The sequence below is a fragment of the Zea mays genome, chromosome 9 (assembly GCF_902167145.1).
Source record: "Zea mays cultivar B73 chromosome 9, Zm-B73-REFERENCE-NAM-5.0, whole genome shotgun sequence".
Classification (NCBI taxonomy): Eukaryota; Viridiplantae; Streptophyta; class Magnoliopsida; order Poales; family Poaceae; genus Zea; species Zea mays.
In genome coordinates, this window is record NC_050104.1 from 137267716 (window position 1) to 137287896 (window position 20181).

A 20181-nucleotide genomic window follows, 5' to 3' on the forward strand; every position below is an offset into this window, starting at 1 on the left:
ATCCTTGCAAGTTAAACCTAAACACACGACATGCCAGGGCACTCCGTCCCCACACACATCAACCGTCCCCATCGATTCCCCGTCAGCAGATCAGGGCTCACCGCCTTGGCGTACAATGCCTCACTAACCCCGACTGCCATCGTGCAGTGACCGCACTTGTACCCACCATAACCGGAATGGGAGACCACGTCTCAGGTCGCGTGAGGGGCATAGTCTACTGCCAGGTTCAATCAGGTACTAGGCTTACCGATTTACCATATTTCTCGGTATGTGTTTAGTACGTTCAAACGCTTGACACAGGTATCCGCACGTTAATCCTTATTCCATTTTCCCATCTCGTAGACAACCAATCCCCATGGATTGTTGTCTACCACTAGTATCATAATAGTAGGAAGGTGGTACAACCAAATCCTGATCTCGCGCGAGTGCTAGAAAAATCACTCGTCTTCTACCGAGATCCTAATTAAATAAAGCAACGACTCGACCTATCATACTAGTATTCATCTCAAAAGGATTCCTGAGATCATGCAACTAGGGTTTCAAACAATTCCTACACCTAAGTGCACAATCAATCCTACAATCATTAAGTGAAGTAAAATAGCATAAATAACAGGTTATGCATAAACCGGGGCTTGCCTTCCAAAGCAGTGGCAGGCAGGTCCTCTGGTGCAGGCTCTGGTGCTGGATCTGGGGCTACCTCCTGAGCAGCTCCTTGCTCCGGCACGAGGACGTACTCTCCGTCAGCAAGGTTACAGTCTATCGAAATGCAATGAACATGTATGTCATGATTATGCAGGATTTAATAACATTATGCTTAAGGAAACTAAGTCAAGAAGTAACTTAGGGTTTCTTAGTCATGCGGGGCTTCCAGTGGGTTAGGCTTATTACTTTTTAGGCTTAGGTTTTTATTGGGGATAAACATAGTGGATTTGTATTGTCTTTATATATTTCAGTGGACAAATTACAAAGGTTTTAGGATGACACTAATTACCATTTTTCAATTTCCTTTCTTTAATTTCTACTTATGGTTTTTAGTCTAGGTTTGAACTACGACAGTGGTTTAATATTTTCCAAAAATTCTGTAAAAATTACAGTGGGTTGACATTTGCTATTCTAGCTTGTTTTAAGAATTTGAGGCTCCACAAATAAAGGCTAGGCTTAAGACAAAAAGAATAAAAATTGGGTAAATGGGTCACTTTGTACTACAACTCTTAATTAGAGGTGGGGTCTGTCTTAAAGGTTATTTTTGTTGGCATCTAACAGTAATAATAGGCTTCTGTGCCAAAAACCACAGAAGGCTAAGGGGTGGTTATTTAGTTATGATTTTCTAAAGTTTAATGCCAAAAAGGCACTTTCTACTACATTGTTATTTGAAAAATGGCAGACAGCAGATTCCATATTTTTCTTAAGTTCTTAATAACAAAACATTTACTATCCCAAGGGTGGGGGTGTTTTCACCTTGGGGTTATTTTTGTAGGGTTTTTCTAAGTTATCCTTGTTTTATTCAATTAAAAGGTATCCTACCTATTTTATACTAAACCATGGTATGATAAATTTTTCCAGTGAACTATATTGAATAAGTATCCTAACAAAAATAGGGTGGACATAAATTTTTCCAGTTCTTAAGTTCATTATTTAAATCACATTTTCTATTTTTCTTAACCTTAAGCATATTGTAAAACAAGGGGTAAAAACTAACTTAATGGGGTGGACAGAGAGGTTTAGCATTTTTAATTGGGTCAGTAGGTAGATATAAACTTCCCCAAATTTTGCTAACCCTAGTCAAACAATATTTCTATTTTTCCTTCTAATATTAAGTTTTTAGAAGTTTTCTTATTTAATTCAAAACTTTAGAAAAGAATACAGGAACTATGGGTTTTACTATTTTTATCTGATAGTCAATATTTCCTAGAGTCTAGCAAAATTGGTTTGACAATTTTTGGATGATTATTCTTCAAGTTATGCATTTATTAAGTTATCTGCCATATTAAAAGAAAAATAAATTCGAAAATGGAAAAGAAAACAGGTTTGCGCTGAGGCCCCTGGGTTTTATCCCCCTCTTCTCTCACAAAACAGTCCTCGGTCTACTATTGGCATGGGTCACTGACATTGCACAAAACCCCCTGGACCTAGCCGAAATCTAACCCGCGCTCCCTGGCTGACTTAAACAGTACCCGCGGCATAGATTACGGCGACGAGGCTTACCGGCGGCAGTAGAGCTCCGGCGGGGTGGTCAGTGACGTCCGGGAGGTCACGACGGTCACGTCGGTGTGCGGGTCGGCGTCGGAGGTGGTCGGAGCTATCCTGGCCACGAGCACAGGCGGCGGGGGTCGTCGGCGGCTCCTGTTTCGGCCAAACCACGACGGTATAGTTCAATTAAGGTGCACGAGGAGCTCCACGGGGTGATGTAGAGGCCATGCGCGCAACGAATTGAGAAATGGTGCAGAGGCTTACCCGGTCCACGTGCGCCGGCGGGTTTTTGAACTCCGGCGAGCACGATTGCGCTATTCCGGTGACGCGGGTCCTCGGTTCAAGCTTGAGTAAGCTTCACGGCCTCACCAGGGAGCTATCTGAGGGCTTGGATTGAACGGAGGAGGACGGGAAAGGGGCTGGCCACGGTGGTTGCTCTCGGGCGGCACTGGCGGGTCGCGGGGAGGTCGCCGGAGCTAAGGGCTGGCTCGGGAAAGTCAGGCGAGGTACGGAGGAGGCAACGGGGAAGGCAGCCGAGCACTGGGGCGGGCTTTATAGCCGTGGCGCGGGCATGGTCACGGGCGGCCGCGGGAGCGCGGGGGTTCGCGCACGGGTGTGCTCTGAGCGCGCCCCCGGTTGTCAGCCCGCGTCGAACACGTGGAAGCTCGCTTCTGCCATGGTTCAACGGCGGATTTGAGCACCATAGCGTGCGTATCTTGGCAAAGTCACTGTGTACGGTCGCTTCCCTGCTCCATATCCTACCTTTTTGCTGTGAATTCCAAGTCAAGATATGGTCGGGGTAGGGAGATAGAGGGGTGAGAAGTTGGCTGTGTCAGCTAGGTCCAAGCCGAGACAAAAATGGTGTCAAGTCGTGTCTAACGCCCTAGGGTAGGTGTCACCTCTTTCCAGGGCATTCTAGGGTTAATTTGGTGCCACTTTGACAATTGGGTCGAAGTGTTTTGAATTTTGGATTAAGGTGAACATGTGGGATCTTTGTTCAAGGGTTAGTTTTTAGACTTAGGCAAATTCTGAATTCTCCCTTGTGCTCAACCTTGGGTGAACTTTTTGGGGCTTTTCTGAAAACTTTTTGGGGGTACTTCCTTACTATTAATTGTAGGTTATGAAGCATGTTACAACTTTTATATTTGGCCCAAGCCATGATCATAAGTTTTACATGACCTTTTGATCCTAGCTTCAATTAGGGTTCCTATTGGCCAAGAGGGGTTTGCTTTAGGGTTTTGGGAAATTCCCCACTTAGATGTGCATGACAAGCTAGGGCATGATATCCAAGATGGTTTGCACTTGCTTAGGACCTTGAATTCCAAGTTTGATGTACTTTGCCCACCTCAATCTTCATGTGATAATAGGTCAAAAGGAATAGCCCTGGGTGGACACCCTGAGTAACACCTGGGTGTTACAGCCCTCCCCCCTTAAAGGAATCTCGTCCCGAGATTTTAGGTAGAGTCCCGTGGAGGGGTGCTTGAAGGTGTGTGGGTGTGCTACCCCCTTTTTTTACTCAAGTTTCTCTGGTAACTGCTCTTCGAATGTCATCCTCTTTGCAACTTCAGAAGGAAGCCCTTTTTAAGTTAAATCCACAACTTAGACTATCCTTGTTATCTAAGTTTTTCTTATAATTGAATTCAAAGGGCAGGTGGGGGTGGGGTTCTGGGGTTACGTACCGACTCCCTTGGGCAGAAAGTCGGGGAAGCGAGAGCGTAGAAAATCCTCCATCTCCCATGTAGCTTCCTCTACTGAATGGTGACTCCACTGAACTTTATACATTCTGACTGATCTTGCCCGAGTTGATCTCTCCTTTTGATCTAATACCTTGACGGGGTACTCTTGGTAGGACAAGTCTGGTTCTATCTCAATATCTGGTTCTGGTAGCACTTCAGTGGGTAGACGAACACATTTTCGCAGTTGAGATACATGGAACACATTGTGAACTGCTGACATGTGAGGTGGCAATTCCAATTGGTAAGCTACGGGTCCACAACTTGCTTTTATTTCATAGTGTCCAATGTAGCGAGGAGCTAACTTGCCCTTGATCCCGAATCTTTGGACACCCTTGGTGGGTGACACCTTAAGATAAACATGATCTCCCACTTCAAACTGTAGAGGTTTCCGCCTCTTGTCATGATAGCTCTTTTGCCTGGCCTGAGTAGCTTCTAAGTTCTTGGTAATAACCCTGACCTTTGCCTCTGCCTCAAGCACCAAGTCTGGCCCAAAAATTTCCCTCTCTCCTGCTTGAGACCAATTCAGTGGGGTCCTACACCTTCTCCCATATAAGGCTTCAAAAGGTGCCATCTTCAGACTGGACTGATAGCTGTTATTGTAGGAAAACTCTGCCAAAGAAAGACACTTATCCCAATCCTTCCCATAGTGTAGTGCACATGCTCGCAACATGTCTTCCAAAATCTGATTCACCCTTTCTGTCTGGCCATCTGTTTGGGGATGGTATGCTGAGCTTCGTATTACTTGGGTCCCAAGCGAGTCTTGCAGCTTCTCCCAAAAGCGTGCCACAAACAGTGCTCCTCTGTCAGATATAATGGTCTTTGGGATACCATGTAATCGCACTATTTGATCAACATAAATTTCTGCATACTTCTCTGTCTTGTGGGTGGTGTGCACGGGCAAGAAATGAGCGGTCTTGGTCAACCTGTCCACAATAACCCAAATGGAATCATGGTGCCTGGAGGTATTGGGTAATCCCACTATGAAGTCCATGCAAATGTCCTCCCATTTCCAAGATGGTATGGGAAGGGGTTGCAAAGGACCTGCTGTCTTCAAGTGACTGGCCTTGATTCTCTGGCAGGTGTCACACTCGGATATGTACTTGGCAATTTCCCTCTTCATTCTGGTCCACCAATATAAAGATCTGAGATCATGGTACATCTTGTTGCTACCAGGGTGCATGGAGAATTTGGAAAGGTGAGCTTCATCTAGTATCTTCTTTCTGAGCTCAGGGTCCTTGGGAACAACCAATCGGTCTCCAAACCATAAAATTCCCTTGCTGTCCTGACGGAAGCACTTGTATTTCTCTGCCTTTTGCTCGATCATTTCCTTAATCATTTGAACACCCTTATCCTCGATCTGTGCCCTTACTATTTGCTCTTGCAATGTGGGTTCCACCGAGATATAACTCAAATCACCTGAAGAAACAACTTCCAGGTTCAGCTTGCACAACTCATCGCACAGGGTGGTAACTCTTGTATCTATGCTTATACAATTGCACTGGGCCTTTCTGCTCAAAGCATCTGCCACAACATTGGCTTTGCCAGGATGGTAATGCACTTCCAAATCATAGTCCTTGATTAACTCCAACCATCTCCTCTGCCTCATGTTCAGATCTGCCTGAGTGAAAATGTATTTGAGACTCTTGTGATCAGTGTAGATGTTACAGTGAGCTCCCATCAAGTAGTGTCTCCATATCTTAAGAGCATGAACCACAGCTGCCAACTCCAGGTCATGTGTAGGGTAGTTCTGCTCATGGGGCCTGAGTGCTCGGGAAGCATAAGCAATGACTCTGTTCTCTTGCATCAAGACACATCCCAACCCTGTACCAGAAGCATCACAATAAACTTCAAATGGCTTGGTGTTGTCAGGTTGAGCCAGCACTGGGGCTGTTGTCAAATGCTGCCTCAAAGTGTGAAAGGCATCCTCGCACTTTTGGCTCCAATCATATTTGACTCCCTTCTTCAACAGTTCAGTCATTGGTTTGGCAATTCTGGAGAAATCTGGAATAAATCGTCGATAATACCCTGTCAATCCCAGAAAACTCCGAATCTGCCTCACTGTAGTCGGGGGTTTCCAATCCATTACCTCTTGTACCTTCTCAGGATCAACTGATATCCCATCCTGAGAAATTGTGTGACCCAAGAATTTAATCTCCTTCAGCCAGAACTCACATTTAGACAACTTAGCATAGAGATGATGATCGCGCAGTCACTGAAGCACGATGTGCAGGTGCTCAGTATGTTCGTCCTCATTCTTGGAATAGACCAGAATATCATCAATGAAAACGACCACGAACTTATCCAACTCTGGCATAAACACTGAGTTCATCAAGTACATGAAATAAGCCAGGGCATTGGTCAGCCCAAAAGACATCACCAAAAACTCATACAACCCATATCTGGTAGAGAAAACTGTCTTAGGAATATCGCTGGCACGGATCTTGATCTGATGGTAACCTGAGCGAAGGTCTATCTTGGAGAATACCTTGGCTCCTACCAACTGATCAAACAGAACATCAATACGGGGCAGCGAGTATTTGTTCTTGATGGTCACCGCATTGAGAGGGCGGTAGTCAACACACATTCTCAAACTCTCATCCTTTTTCTTCACAAACAATGCTGGACATCCCCATGGTGAAGTACTTGGGCGAATGAACCCCTTGTCCAGCAATTCTTGCAATTGCTTTTTCAGTTCTGCCAATTCCGCGGGAGGCATCCTATAGGGTCTCTTGGAGATAGGAGCAGTCCCGGGTTGCAATTCGATTGCGAACTCAATGTCTCGGTCAGGTGGCATCCCTGGCAATTCGTCCGGAAACACATCCGGGTAGTCACGGACCACTGGGATCTTTTCTACTAGGGATTCTATCATAACAAAGGCACAAGAACGGGTGCATCCCTGGTCGGGCAGATATAAGGTAATCTCGCCATCCAAAAGAGAGTGGATTTCTATGGCTCTGGCTGCAACATCAATCACCGCGTGGTGCCGTGATAACCAATCAGTCCCTAAGATGATATCCACACTATCCAATCCCATTATTAAGAGAGTGGTTTTGAAAATGAAACTACCCAGCTTAATTGGTACGTGTTTATTGATCTGATAGGTGGCAACCCTGCCTCCTGGTGTTGAGATTGTAATGCCCCCATTGGTGTGGTGAAAAGGCAATTGACACCTGGCACTAAATTTGGTACCGATAAAACTGTGTGATGCACCAGAATAAAAAAGAACAATAGCAGGATAATTCAAAACTATAAAGATACCAGTCAAGACGGGTGCTCCCTCTAGAATATCAGCCATGGTGGTGAAGTTTAGCCTGCCCTGCCTCACTTGCACCTTCTGCCTCTTGCCTTGGTTCTGACTGACATTCTGCCCCTGCCTCTGCTGGTTCCTGGGGCAATTTTTGGCATAATGCCCGGTGTTGCCACATGTGAAACACCTGTTGTCATTTGCCTGGCGGTACTGCTGCTGCTGTTGGTTGTTCCTCTGAGCTGGAAACTGGGTACGGTTGGGTGCCTGCTGCTGCTGCTGCTGTGGTCGGATCACCCATCTCCCTTGCTGCTGCTGGGGTCCCCTGTTCTGCGTGTCAGACACAATCCTGAAGCGCGGTGGCTGAGCTGAGGGTCCTGCCACAGGGGTCTTCCTCTTCTTTTCTGCCTGTCGAGCTGTAATGCAGTCCTCCTGGGAGATAGCCATGTTGACCAACTCATTGTAACTGTTGGCCCTGACGGTGTTGAGACGATCTCGGAGCTTAGTGCTGAGCCCCCTTCTGAACCTGTCTCTCTTCTTCTCATCCGTGTCTGCGTGATATCCAGCATACTGGCACAAGTCATTGAAAGCCTGGGCATACTGCAACACTGTCCTGTTGCCCTGAGTGAGTGCCAGAAACTCGTTGAGCTTTCGGTCCATAATCCCGGCTGGGATGTGGTGTCCCCTGAAAGCTGCCTTGAACTCCCTCCATTCCACCTCTCGATCCTCTGGCTGCATGGCAAGAAAATGGTCCCACCAAGTCCTTGCGGGTCCACGAAGCTGCTGGGTGGCGAACCTGACTTTAGTGACCTCAGAACAAGCTCCATGGAGTAGCGAGAATTTGGATTCCACCACTCGTAACCATACATCTGCATCAAGTGGGTCCTCTGCCCTTGTGAACAATGGAGGCTGAGTACTGAGGAACTCCTGGTAGGTAGCTGTCGCGGGGTGACGCTGATGGTCTCCACCACCATAATGCTGAGGTGGTGGCTGACGCTGGGCCAGCTACCTCAAGATCTCATTCTGCTGAGCCATGAGCTCCTGCAGAGTGGGAGGCGGTGGCGGCAGTGGAGGAACGCGCTCATTCTGGCCACGACGCTGCCTCCCGGCCATCTGAAAAACCACATACATACTTAACACCATATCTCCAAGTTCAAGATTTAATCGCGACGAAAAGAGTCAAAAGCAAAACGATAGACTCCAACTTTAACAAAAGGATTTAAAAAGGCATAAATTTTTCCTTCCAAATTTAAACTGATAACAGCATCCATCAAACATGCTTCCAAAAGGGTTTATCACGGTTACATCAATTGTCCAAAAAGACTCAACTCTATCTAGCCTAGTACCCCAAGGGTGCAAAAGCTAAGCTAGCTGCGAGGAGTCCTACCATCATCAACGTCTAACTCTATCCCGGACATCTAGTGAGCGAACGAGGCAACACTCGACTCGGGGGAAGGTGGTCTCCCTGAGCCAGCAGTGTCCACACTAGAGGCAGGCTCATCTCCTCCCTCGATGTCGACATCCTCGTTGGCCTCCATGTCCTGGATCTCCTGGTGATGCATATCCAGGTGCTCGTTAGCCTCAGCAAGCTGCTGCTGAGTGTTAATGAGCTGATCCTCGAGAACCTCGATGGTGTTCTCCCTGGTGCCCACTAGTTCCTCCAACTCTTGGATATCAGTGGATAGCTGCTCCACCAGTAAGTCCTTCTCCACCATTTTAGTAGACAAATCAACCACAAGCTCCCCCCTGTTTTCCAACGTAATCTTTGTCGCCTCCAATAGTGCCATCAGATGGGACATCGCCTCGCCGCGCATCACTTGCAGACGGTACAGAGCATTCATGCACCGTACGGTCAAGTGCGCAGTATGTCCTGGGTAGATGGACCAGATATCCTTGGCATGCTCCACCCTATCCTTCCACATTGGGTCGTCCTCCCTTTCGGCGGGGAACAAGCCAATGGGGTGGGTAGCCAGCTCCAAAGGATGAAATCCGCAGAAGGTGGTCAATCCATGTAGAGCAATCGCCTCGATCGTGTCCTCCGCTCGGTATCCAAAAGACTCGGAGTCCAAAGAGCGCCAGCCTGGTTGCAGGGGATGAGGCTCCAAGGTCATCCTCACCCTACAGCGGGGTACTCGGTGCTTCTCGAATTGCTGCACCACGTACTGAGGGGGTGTCGTGTATCCGGCCCCCTGAAGTACCTCCCACAAAATGCGAGGAAAGCCCTCTCGTGCAAGCCCGTCAGTGTGGGACAGTGCATCTCCGTTCTCTGAGGATCCGTGGGAAGTCATCTGTGTACGGTTAAGCGTAAGTAAAAGAAAAAGAATTATAAAAAGAACAAGGAAAATAAAACTCGGCCTTTCTCTAGTTAAATAAAAAGGCACTGGGAGCCTAGTTGGTTGTTATCTTGTTTTTAAGTCCTTACTTAGTTATCCATTTGCTTAATTAAGAATGCATGCATGCTCGTCCCGAACGACCTCACCAACATAAGGGGATAGGGAAGAACTCCCATCCCTTAAGGTGGCCTATAGGGCCTAATTACGTAGCCACCTAGCTACCCTTCTATCATCCTAAGGCTTCACGTCCTAGGTCTATCCTGCTCGTCCTTCTATCTATCCAACATTGTTTCTATCAAGTTTTATTTTGGAAAAATGATGGTATTCACATTTTATTGATTCCTCTGTGGTGGTACAAGCTCCGATACCAGCTGTGGCGGAACTGCCCGAATTATTCCAACTTAAGTGCCTAAGCCCCGCCTTAGAGGCTGGACCACACTTAAATGGGAATAACCCGTCAATCCCTCGGATCTAGTCCGACACGGCCACTGACAGGATCAAGTACCACAATCTCACTCGATGGTGACTCACAGAGCAAATACAATAAAGCATAAAAACCATGCATGTAAGAGTATTAAAATTATTACATCACCATCGGAGTTTTGCAAAAGGAGTCAACATTGTTCGAAATGCAGCGGAATAAAACTAGCGGTAAATAAACAGAGAGATGGGGAAGCCTGTCCCATCACTCCTCGTGCTCCTCCTCAGCCGAGGTAGGGTCCCACTCGACAGTCCAACCCGGTGGCAAGATGGACGGCCAAGTCACTCCAGCAACCATGTCCTCCAGAGAGCCTATAAAATTATGCCACAAGCAAGGCTGAGTATACTAATACTCAGCTAGACTTACCCGGTGTGAGGAGTCTACTCCTCTACCTCTAGACATGCAGCTGTTTGGCTGTGGGGTTTGGTTGCCAAAAGCACTAGCTGAGTTTCTAAGTCAAGTTTTAGCTTTGTCAATTTAAGTGTGACTCTCTTAAGGCTAAATGTGTACTATCTACTCATACATAGTAGCAAACATTAATAGCAATCAACATCTCATATCAACTCATCATATTTCCACTTGTTACTCAATGCAGTACAATGGATCAAGCAGTCTCATTAGCTGCGAGAAGCAGACGATTCGAATCGAGTTTTTATCCTTGCAAGTTAAACCTAAACACACGACATGCCAGGGCACTCCGTCCCCACACACATCAACCGTCCCCATCGATTCCCCGTCAGCAGATCAGGGCTCACCGCCTTGGCGTACAATGCCTCATTGACCCCGACTGCCGTCGTGCAGTGACCGCACTTGTACCCACCATAACCGGAATGGGAGACCACGTCTCAGGTCGCGTGAGGGGCAAAGTCTACTGCCAGGTTCAATCAGGTACTAGGCTTACCGATTTACCATATTTCTCGGTATGTGTTTAGTACGTTCAAACGCTTGACACAGGTATCCGCACGTTAATCCTTATTCCATTTTCCCATCTCGTAGACTACCAATACCCATGGATTGTTGTCTACCACTAGTATCATAATAGTAGGAAGGTGGTACAACCAAATCCTGATCTCGCGCGAGTGCTAGAAAAATCACTCGTCTTCTACCGAGATCCTAATTAAATAAAGCAACGACTCGACCTATCATACTAGTATTCATCTCAAAAGGATTCCTGAGATCATGCAACTAGGGTTTCAAACAATTCCTACACCTAAGTGCACAATCAATCCTACAATCATTAAGTGAAGTAAAATAGCATAAATAACAGGTTATGCATAAATCGGGGCTTGCCTTCCAAAGCAGTGGCAGGCAGGTCCTCTGGTGCAAGCTCTGGTGCTGGATCTGGGGCTACCTCCTGAGCAGCTCCTTGCTCCGGCACGAGGACGAACTCTCCGTCAGCAAGGTTACAGTCTATCGAAATGCAATGAACATGTATGTCATGATTATGCAGGATTTAATAACATTATGCTTAAGGAAACTAAGTCAAGAAGTAACTTAGGGTTTCTTAGTCATGCGGGGCTTCCAGTGGGTTAGGCTTATTACTTTTTAGGCTTAGGTTTTTATTGGGGATAAACATAGTGGATTTGTATTGTCTTTATATATTTCAGTGGACAAATTACAAAGGTTTTAGGATGACACTAATTACCATTTTTCAATTTCCTTTCTTTAATTTCTACTTATGGTTTTTAGTGTAGGTTTGAACTACGACAGTGGTTTAATATTTTCCAAAAATTCTGTAAAATTACAGTGGGTTGACATTTGCTATTCTAGCTTGTTTTAAGAATTTGAGGCTCCACAAATAAAGGCTAGGCTTAAGACAAAAAGAATAAAAATTGGGTAAATGGGCCACTTTGTACTACAACTCTTAATTAGAGGTGGGGTCTGTCTTAAAGCTTATTTTTGTTGGCATCTAACAGTAATAATAGGCTTCTGTGCCAAAAACCACAGAAGGCTAAGGGGTGGTTATTTAGTTATGATTTTCTAAAGTTTAATGCCAAAAAGGCACTTTCTACTACATTGTTATTTGAAAAATGGTAGACAGCAGATTCCATAATTTTCTTAAGCTTTTAATAACAAAACATTTACTATCCCAAGGGTGGGGGTGTTTTCACCTTGGGGTTATTTTTGTAGGGTTTTTCTAAGTTATCCTTGTTTTATTCAATTAAAAGGTATCCTACCTATTTTATACTAAACCATGGTATGATAAATTTTTCCAGTGAACTATATTGAATAAGTATCCTAACAAAAATAGGGGTGCCCTCTGGTTCATTATTTAAATCACATTTTCTATTTTTCTTAACCTTAAGCATATTGTAAAACAAGGGGTAAAAACTAACTTAATGGGGTGGACAGAGAGGTTTAGCATTTTTAATTGGGTCAGTAGGTAGATATAAACTTCCCCAAATTTTGCTAACCCTAGTCAAACAATATTTTTATTTTTCCTTCTAATATTAAGTTTTTAGCAGTTTTCTTATTTAATTCAAAACTTCAGAAAAGAATACAGGAACTATGGGTTTTACTATTTTTATCTGATAGTTCATATTTTCCAGAGTCTAGCAAAATTGGTTTGACAATTTTTGGATGATTATTCTTCAAGTTATGCATTTATTAAGTTATCTGCCATATTAAAAGAAAAATAAATTCGAAAATGGAAAAGAAAACAGGTTTGCGCTGAGGCCCCTGGGTTTTATCCCCCTCTTCTCTCACAAAACAGTCCTCGGTCTACTATTGGCATGGGTCACTGACATTGCACAAAACCCCCTGGACCTAGCCGAAATCTAACCCGCGCTCCCTGGCTGACTTAAACAGTACCCGCGGCATAGATTATGGCGGCGAGGCTTACCAGCGGCAGTAGAGCTCCGGTGGGGTGGTCAGTGACGTCCGGGAGGTCACGACGGTCACGTCGGTGTGCGGGTCGGCGTCGGAGGTGGTCGGAGCTATCCTGGCCACGAGCACAGGCGGCGGGGGTCGTCGGTGGCTCCTGTTCTGGCCAAACCACGACGGTATAGTTCAATTAAGGTGCACAAGAAGCTCCACGGGGTGATGTAGAGGCCATGCGCGCAACGAATTGAGAAATGGTGCAGAGGCTTACCCAGTCCACGTGCGCCGACGGGTTTTTGAACTCCGGCGAGCACGATTGCGCTATTCCGGTGACGCGGGTCCTCGATTCAAGCTTGAGTAAGCTTCACGACCTGACCAGGGAGCTATCTGAGGGCTTGGATTGAACGGAGGAGGACGGGAAAGGGGCTGGCCACGGTGGTTGCTCTCAGGCGGCACTGGCGGGTCGCGGGGAGGTCGCCGGAGCTAAGGGCTGGCTCGGGAAAGTCAGGCGAGGTACGGAGGAGGCAACGGGGAAGGCAGCCGAGCACTGGGGCGGGCTTTATAGCCGTGGTCACGGGCGACCGCGGGCGCGCGGGGGTTCGCGCACGGGCGTGTTCTGAGCGCGCCCCCGGTTGTCAGCCCGCGTCGAACACGTGGAAGCTCGCTTCTGCCATGGTTCAACGGCGGATTTGAGCACCATAGCGTGCGTATCTTGGCAAAGTCACTGTGTACGGTCGCTTCCCTGCTCCATATCCTACCTTTTTGCTGTGAGTTCCAAGTCAAGATATGGTCGGGGTAGGGAGATAGAGGGGTGAGAAGTTGGCTGTGTCAGCTAGGTCCAAGCCGAGACAAAAATGGTGTCAAGTCGTGTCTAACGCCCTAGGGTAGGTGTCACCTCTTTCCAGGGCATTCTAGGGTTAATTTGGCACCACTTTGACAATTGGGTCGAAGTGTTTTGAATTTTGGATTAAGGTGAACATGTGGGATCTTTGTTCAAGGGTTAGTTTTTAGACTTAGGCAAATTCTGAATTCTCCCTTGTGCTCAACCTTGGGTGAACTTTTTGGGGCTTTTCTGAAAACTTTTTGGGGGTACTTCCTTACTATTAATTGTAGGTTATGAAGCATGTTACAACTTTTATATTTGGCCCAAGCCATGATCATAAGGTTTACATGACCTTTTGATCCTAGCTTCAATTAGGGTTCCTATTGGCCAAGAGGGGTTTGCTTTAGGGTTTTGGGAAATTCCCCACTTAGATGTGCATGACAAGCTAGGGCATGATATCCAAGATGGTTTGCACTTGCTTAGGACCTTGAATTCCAAGTTTGATGTACTTTGCCCACCTCAATCTTCATGTGATAATAGGTCAAAAGGAATAGCCCTGGGTGGACACCCTGAGTAACACCTGGGGTGTTACAGTTAATATCAGATTTTGGACTAGGCTTATGGGTACTTTCCCCTGACTGATGTAACCCTGTGAACCTTTGAAATCTGTGGGATATTTATCACCATGTTATCTTCATTTCGAACCTAATATTATGATTATGGCATTTTTCCTTCCATATAAGATGATATCTTGTCGTTCGAAACTGTGAGTTGGGATAACAATGGCGACAATCTCTGTTTTCAGATGGCAGCTAGGCAGCGTCGCGGGCATAACGAGCAGGTTCCCCCGCCACCTCCTCCAGCTCCCACAGTGCAGGAGCTGATGGCACAGCAGAATGAGATTCTGCGACAGCTCTTGCAGTGCCAACCCCACCCTCAGCAGCATGGTGGAGGCCAGCATCAGCGACCTCCGGCAATGGCAACTTACCACGAGTTTCTGAGCACGCAGCCACCCTTGTTCACCAAGGCAGAGGATCCGTTGGACGCCGACGTATGGCTTCGCGTCGTTGAGTCCAAGTTTCCCCTCCTCACGGGAGACTGCCCTGATGAGGCCAAGGCTCGCTTCGCCGCACAGCAGCTTCGCGGCCCTGCTCGGACTTGGTGGGACCACTTCCGTGCTATGCTCCCCGCTGATCGTGAAGTATCTTGGGAGGAATTCAAGACTGCCTTCAGGGGACACCACATCCCAGCTGACATTCTTGATCGGAAGTTGAATGAATTTCTGGCCCTTAATCAAGGAACCCGCACGGTACTGCAGTATGCGCAAGCCTTCAACGACTTATGCCAGTATGCAGGGTACCATGCTGATTCTGATGAAAAGAAGAGAGACCGCTTCCGCAGGGGTCTTAACACCAAGCTGCGGGAACGACTCAACATTGTCCGGGCTGATAGCTTCAATGAGTTGGTCAACATGGCCATCTCCCAGGAAGATTGCATTGTAGCTCACCGGGCAGAGAAGAAGAGAAAGGCACCAATGGCAGCACCATCCGCTCAGACTCAGAGGTTCCGGATTGTTTCTCACAATCAGAGCAGGGGTTTTCAGCAGCAGGCAGGCAGATGGGTGATCAGGCCACCTCAGCAGCAGCAGCCGGCACCCAATCGCTTTCCAGCTCCCGCCTCAAGGAACAATCAGCCTCCGCAGCAGCAGCAGTTCCGCCAGGGCAATGGGAACAAGTGTTTCACTTGTGGCAATGTGGGCCACTATGCCAAGAATTGTCCCAGGAACCAGCAGAGACAGATGCCAGCACCAAATCAAGACAAGGGAAGAAAGCAGAAGGTGCAAGTCAGGCAAGGGAAGCTCAACTTCACTACTCTGGAGGAAGTACTTGAAGGAGCTCCTATCATGACCAGTATCTTTTCAGTTTATAATCAGCCTGCTTTAATTCTGTTTGATTCTGGTGCATCTCATAGTTTCATTAGCCAAAAGTTCAGTGCTAAATGTGAACTGCCATTCTCTCACTCAAAAGGGTCATTTATGATAGTCACACCTAGGGGTAAAATTGCAACTAATCAATTAAACCAAAGTGTGCCTATTCAACTGGGAAGCCACATTGTCAAAACCACTCTTCTTGTGTTGGGTTTGGAAAATGTGGACATTATTCTAGGAGCAAATTGGATGACCTTGCACCAAGTTGTGCTTGATGTAGCCAGCCGTACCGTGGAAGTTAATTCTCTGTTCTGCGGGAACTTCACCTTAATTCTGCCTAGTCAAGGTTCTACTCAGTCATGTGCTTTCTCTATGACGGAGTTACCTCTGAAGAAAATCCCAGTGTTCTGTGAGTATGCAGATGTCTTTCCTGATGAATTGCCAGGAATGCCACCAGACCGGGATATTGAATTCGCCATCGAGTTGCAACCGATAACGGCACCAATTTCCAAGAGGCCCTACCGAATGCCACCCGCTGAGTTGGCAGAATTGAAAAAGCAATTGCAAGAGTTGCTGGATAAGGGATTTATTCACCCAAGTACTTCGCCTTGGGGATGTCCAGCACTGTTTGTGAAGAAGGATGAAAGCTTGAGACTGTGTATAGATTACCGCCCTCTTAATGCGGTAACTATCAAGAACAAGTATCCTTTGCCTCGTATTGATGTTCTTTTTGACCAGTTGGTCGGGGCCAAGGTGTTTTCCAAGATAGACCTTCGCTCTGGCTACCATCAGATCAAGATACGAGCAAGTGATATTCCGAAGACGGCATTCTCAACCAGATATGGGCTATATGAATTTTTGGTGATGTCATTCGGGCTGACAAATGCACCAGCATATTTTATGTATCTGATGAATTCTGTTTTCATGCCTGAATTGGACAAGTTCGTAGTGGTTTTCATCGATGATATTTTGGTGTACTCAAAGAACGAAGAAGAACATACCGGGCATTTGCATGTAGTGCTTCAACGTCTGCGAGAGCACCACCTTTATGCCAAGTTATCCAATTGTGATTTTTGGCTAAAGGAAATCAAATTCTTGGGTCACACTATCTCTCAGGCTGGAATAGCTGTTGATCCTGATAAAGTGCAAGAGGTGATGAACTGGAAGCCACCAACAACTGTCTGTCAGATTCGGAGTTTTCTGGGATTAGCTAGTTATTACCGAAGATTTATTCCAGACTTCTCTCGAATTGCGAAGCCTATAACTGAGTTGCTGAAGAAAGAAGCCAAATTTGTTTGGAGTCAGAAGTGCGAAGATGCCTTCCATGCATTAAGGCAGCATCTGACCACAGCACCAGTATTGGCGCAACCCGACAACAGCAAGCCTTTTGATGTATATTGCGATGCCTCTGGCACCGGGCTAGGTTGTGTCTTGATGCAAGACAACCGAGTCATCGCTTATGCCTCAAGAGCACTCAGGCCTCATGAGCAAAACTATCCCACTCATGACCTCGAGTTGGCAGCAGTGGTTCATACATTAAAAATGTGGAGGCACTATCTAATGGGAACCCACTGCAACATCTTCACTGATCATAAGAGCCTTAAGTACATCTTTACTCAGGCTGATCTCAACATGAGGCAGAGAAGATGGCTAGAGCTGATCAAGGATTATGACCTGGAGGTACATTATCACCTAGGAAAAGCTAATGTGGTAGCAGATGCCTTGAGTCGGAAGTTGCAATGCAATTGCATTCTGATGGATTCTCGCATTAACACCTTATGTGACAAGTTGAGCAAGATGCAAATTGAAGTGATTCCTTCTGGTTCTTTGTCTCACATTTCTGTTGAGCCAGCTTTGCAAAACCAGATTATCATGGCCCAGCTCAGTGACAAGGGAGTGCAAATTATCAAGAAGAATCTCCATCAGAAGGTTGAGAAGTATAATTGTTTCCGCCAAGATGAAAAGGGTGTGTTATGGTTCAAAAGCAGATTGGTGATTCCTAAAGACCAGGACCTCAAGAGGAAAATTTTGGACGAGGCTCATCTCTCCAAATTCTCTATGCATCCGGGAAGCACCAAGATGTACCATGACCTGAAGCCTTTGTATTGGTGGACCAGAATGAAGAGGGAGATAGCCCAGTATGTATCAGAATGTGACACCTGTCAGAGGATAAAGGCAAGCCACTTGAAATCAGCTGGAGCTTTGCAGCCCCTGTCTATACCTTCGTGGAAGTGGGATGACATCAGCATGGATTTCATTGTGGGTCTGCCCAACACCTCTCGTCATCATGATTCGATTTGGGTTATTGTGGACCGACTGACGAAAGTGGCACATTTTCTTCCTGTGCACACCACTGATAAGGCTCAGAAGTATGCAGAATTGTATATTGACCGGATCGTGTGTTTGCACGGATTACCTCGGACCATTGTTTTCTGACCGAGGAGCCCAATTTGTTGCCAGATTTTGGGAACAATTGCAAGAATCTTTGGGAACCAAGCTAATCAGGAGTTCAGCTTATCACCCACAGACTGATGGTCAGACGGAAAGGGTAAACCAAATTCTGGAGGATATGCTGAGAGCTTGTGCAATCGATTGTGGCAAGAACTGGGATAAGCACCTCTCCTTGGCAGAGTTTGCTTATAACAATAGTTATCAATCCAGCCTAAGGATGGCACCTTTTGAAGCTCTCTATGGAAGAAGGTGTAGGACACCACTCAATTGGTCTCAACCTGGAGAAAGAGAAGTTTTTGGACCTGACTTAGTGACTGAAGCCGAAAGGAAGGTCAAACTAATCAGGAAGAATCTAGAAGCTGCTCAGGCCAGGCAGAAGAGTTACCATGATAGAAGAAGGAAACCTCTCCAGTTCGAGGTGGGAAGTTTTGTATACCTCAAGGTATCACCCACCAAGGGAGTGCAGAGGTTTGGGATCAAAGGCAAGCTAGCCCCTCATTACATTGGACCTTATAAGATCATAGAAGCATGTGGACCCGTGGCATATAAGCTGAAGTTACCTTCAAAGATGTCTGCCATTCACAGTGTATTCCATGTATCTCAGCTGAAGAAGTGTGTTCGATTGCCGACCGAGATCATAGCAGAGCCAGAATTGGAGATAGAGCCAGATCTATTGTACCAAGAGTACCCCTCCAAGATTCTGGATTGCAAGGAAAGATCAACTCGGGCTAAATCGATCAAGATGTACAAGGTCCAGTGGAGTAATCACTCAGAGGAAGAAGCTACTTGGGAAACCGAGGAATTCTTGAGATCCAACTTCCCCGATTGCCTACCTAAGAAAGCTGGTACGTAATCACACCCAACCCCTCCCCCTGCCCTTCGAAACTAATTTTCAAAAATATGATCTTAATTCAGAATGAAGTAACTATGAAGTAAAACTTAAAAGGGGCTTCCTTCTGAAGTTGCAAAGAGAATGACATTCGAAGAGCAGTTTTACCCTAAAAATGATCATAATCCCCCATATCCTATAAGTCTCACCCTTTGCTTCACCCCGGGAGGACTCTTGCCCGAATCTCGGGACGAGATTCCTTTAAGGGGGGAAGGCTGTGACACCCCAGTGTCACCTAGGGTTTCTCTTAAAATGCCAAACCAAGAACCATCATTTTATGTGAACCAAAGTAAGCATGAGCATCAAATTAACTTAAGAGTAAGGAATCCACCAAGCATATACCTTAAAGTATCATGATCAAAACAAATGGGTCTTTCAAAAAGGTAATAATGTTGCAACCCTAATAAAAACCCTAAGTGAGCCCCATGAGCAAAATTCAAGAAAATAAGGAAAAGGGTACGAAAAATTTAAAATCATGGCTTGAGCCAATTATAAACATTGAAGTATATTCATTAAGCAACAAGAAAGGTTGAGAAAGCTTGGCCAAAACAACTCAAATAAAACCCAAAATCAAGCTTCTCATGTGGGGACTTAATGGGAATTCTGAATTTCAGAATTCTGAAATTCAGACCTTGAGCCAAAGATCAAGCATGTTCACCTTGATCCCTAACTTGAAACCTAATGGCCCCATTAACAAAAATGTGCCTAACTAACCCCTCTGTCATGTGCCAGGAGATGGCATTGGGACGCGTGCCTCGGACACGTCAAACTAGAGATCTTCTCCCTGTGTGTGGCAGTGAGACAAACATGATTTCTCCCCTCTCTATCTCTTAATCCAGTCAGCGAAACTTGCTAGCCTCCACACACAAACGACAAAGGGACCTGAGAGGAAGAGATCTCTCAACGGGACCATGGCCATAATCTCAAAGATTTGGGCCCAATCCGCGCTTGAACTTGACCTCTCTCTGCGCTGCCTCGTGCTCGACGCTGTGCCAGGCGCCAGAGCGCGCACTGGCGTTCGCCGCGCACGCCCCGAGCGCTTGTCAGAGCCCTGCCCTCGGTCGTGCTCGCCCGCGCCTATAAAGCCTCCCCGGGCGCGCCTCACTTCACCCCTCGCTCACCAGCACCGGCCAGCCACCCCTCCTTAGCTCCGGCGAGCTCATTTCCGCCCGCCATTGCCGCCCGAGCTTCGGCCACCGTGGCCAGCCCACTCCAGCCACCCCCAAGTCGAGCCAGTGCTTCGGCTAGCTCCGCCAGTGGCCCGTGAAGCTTTCCAAGCCCTCGGAC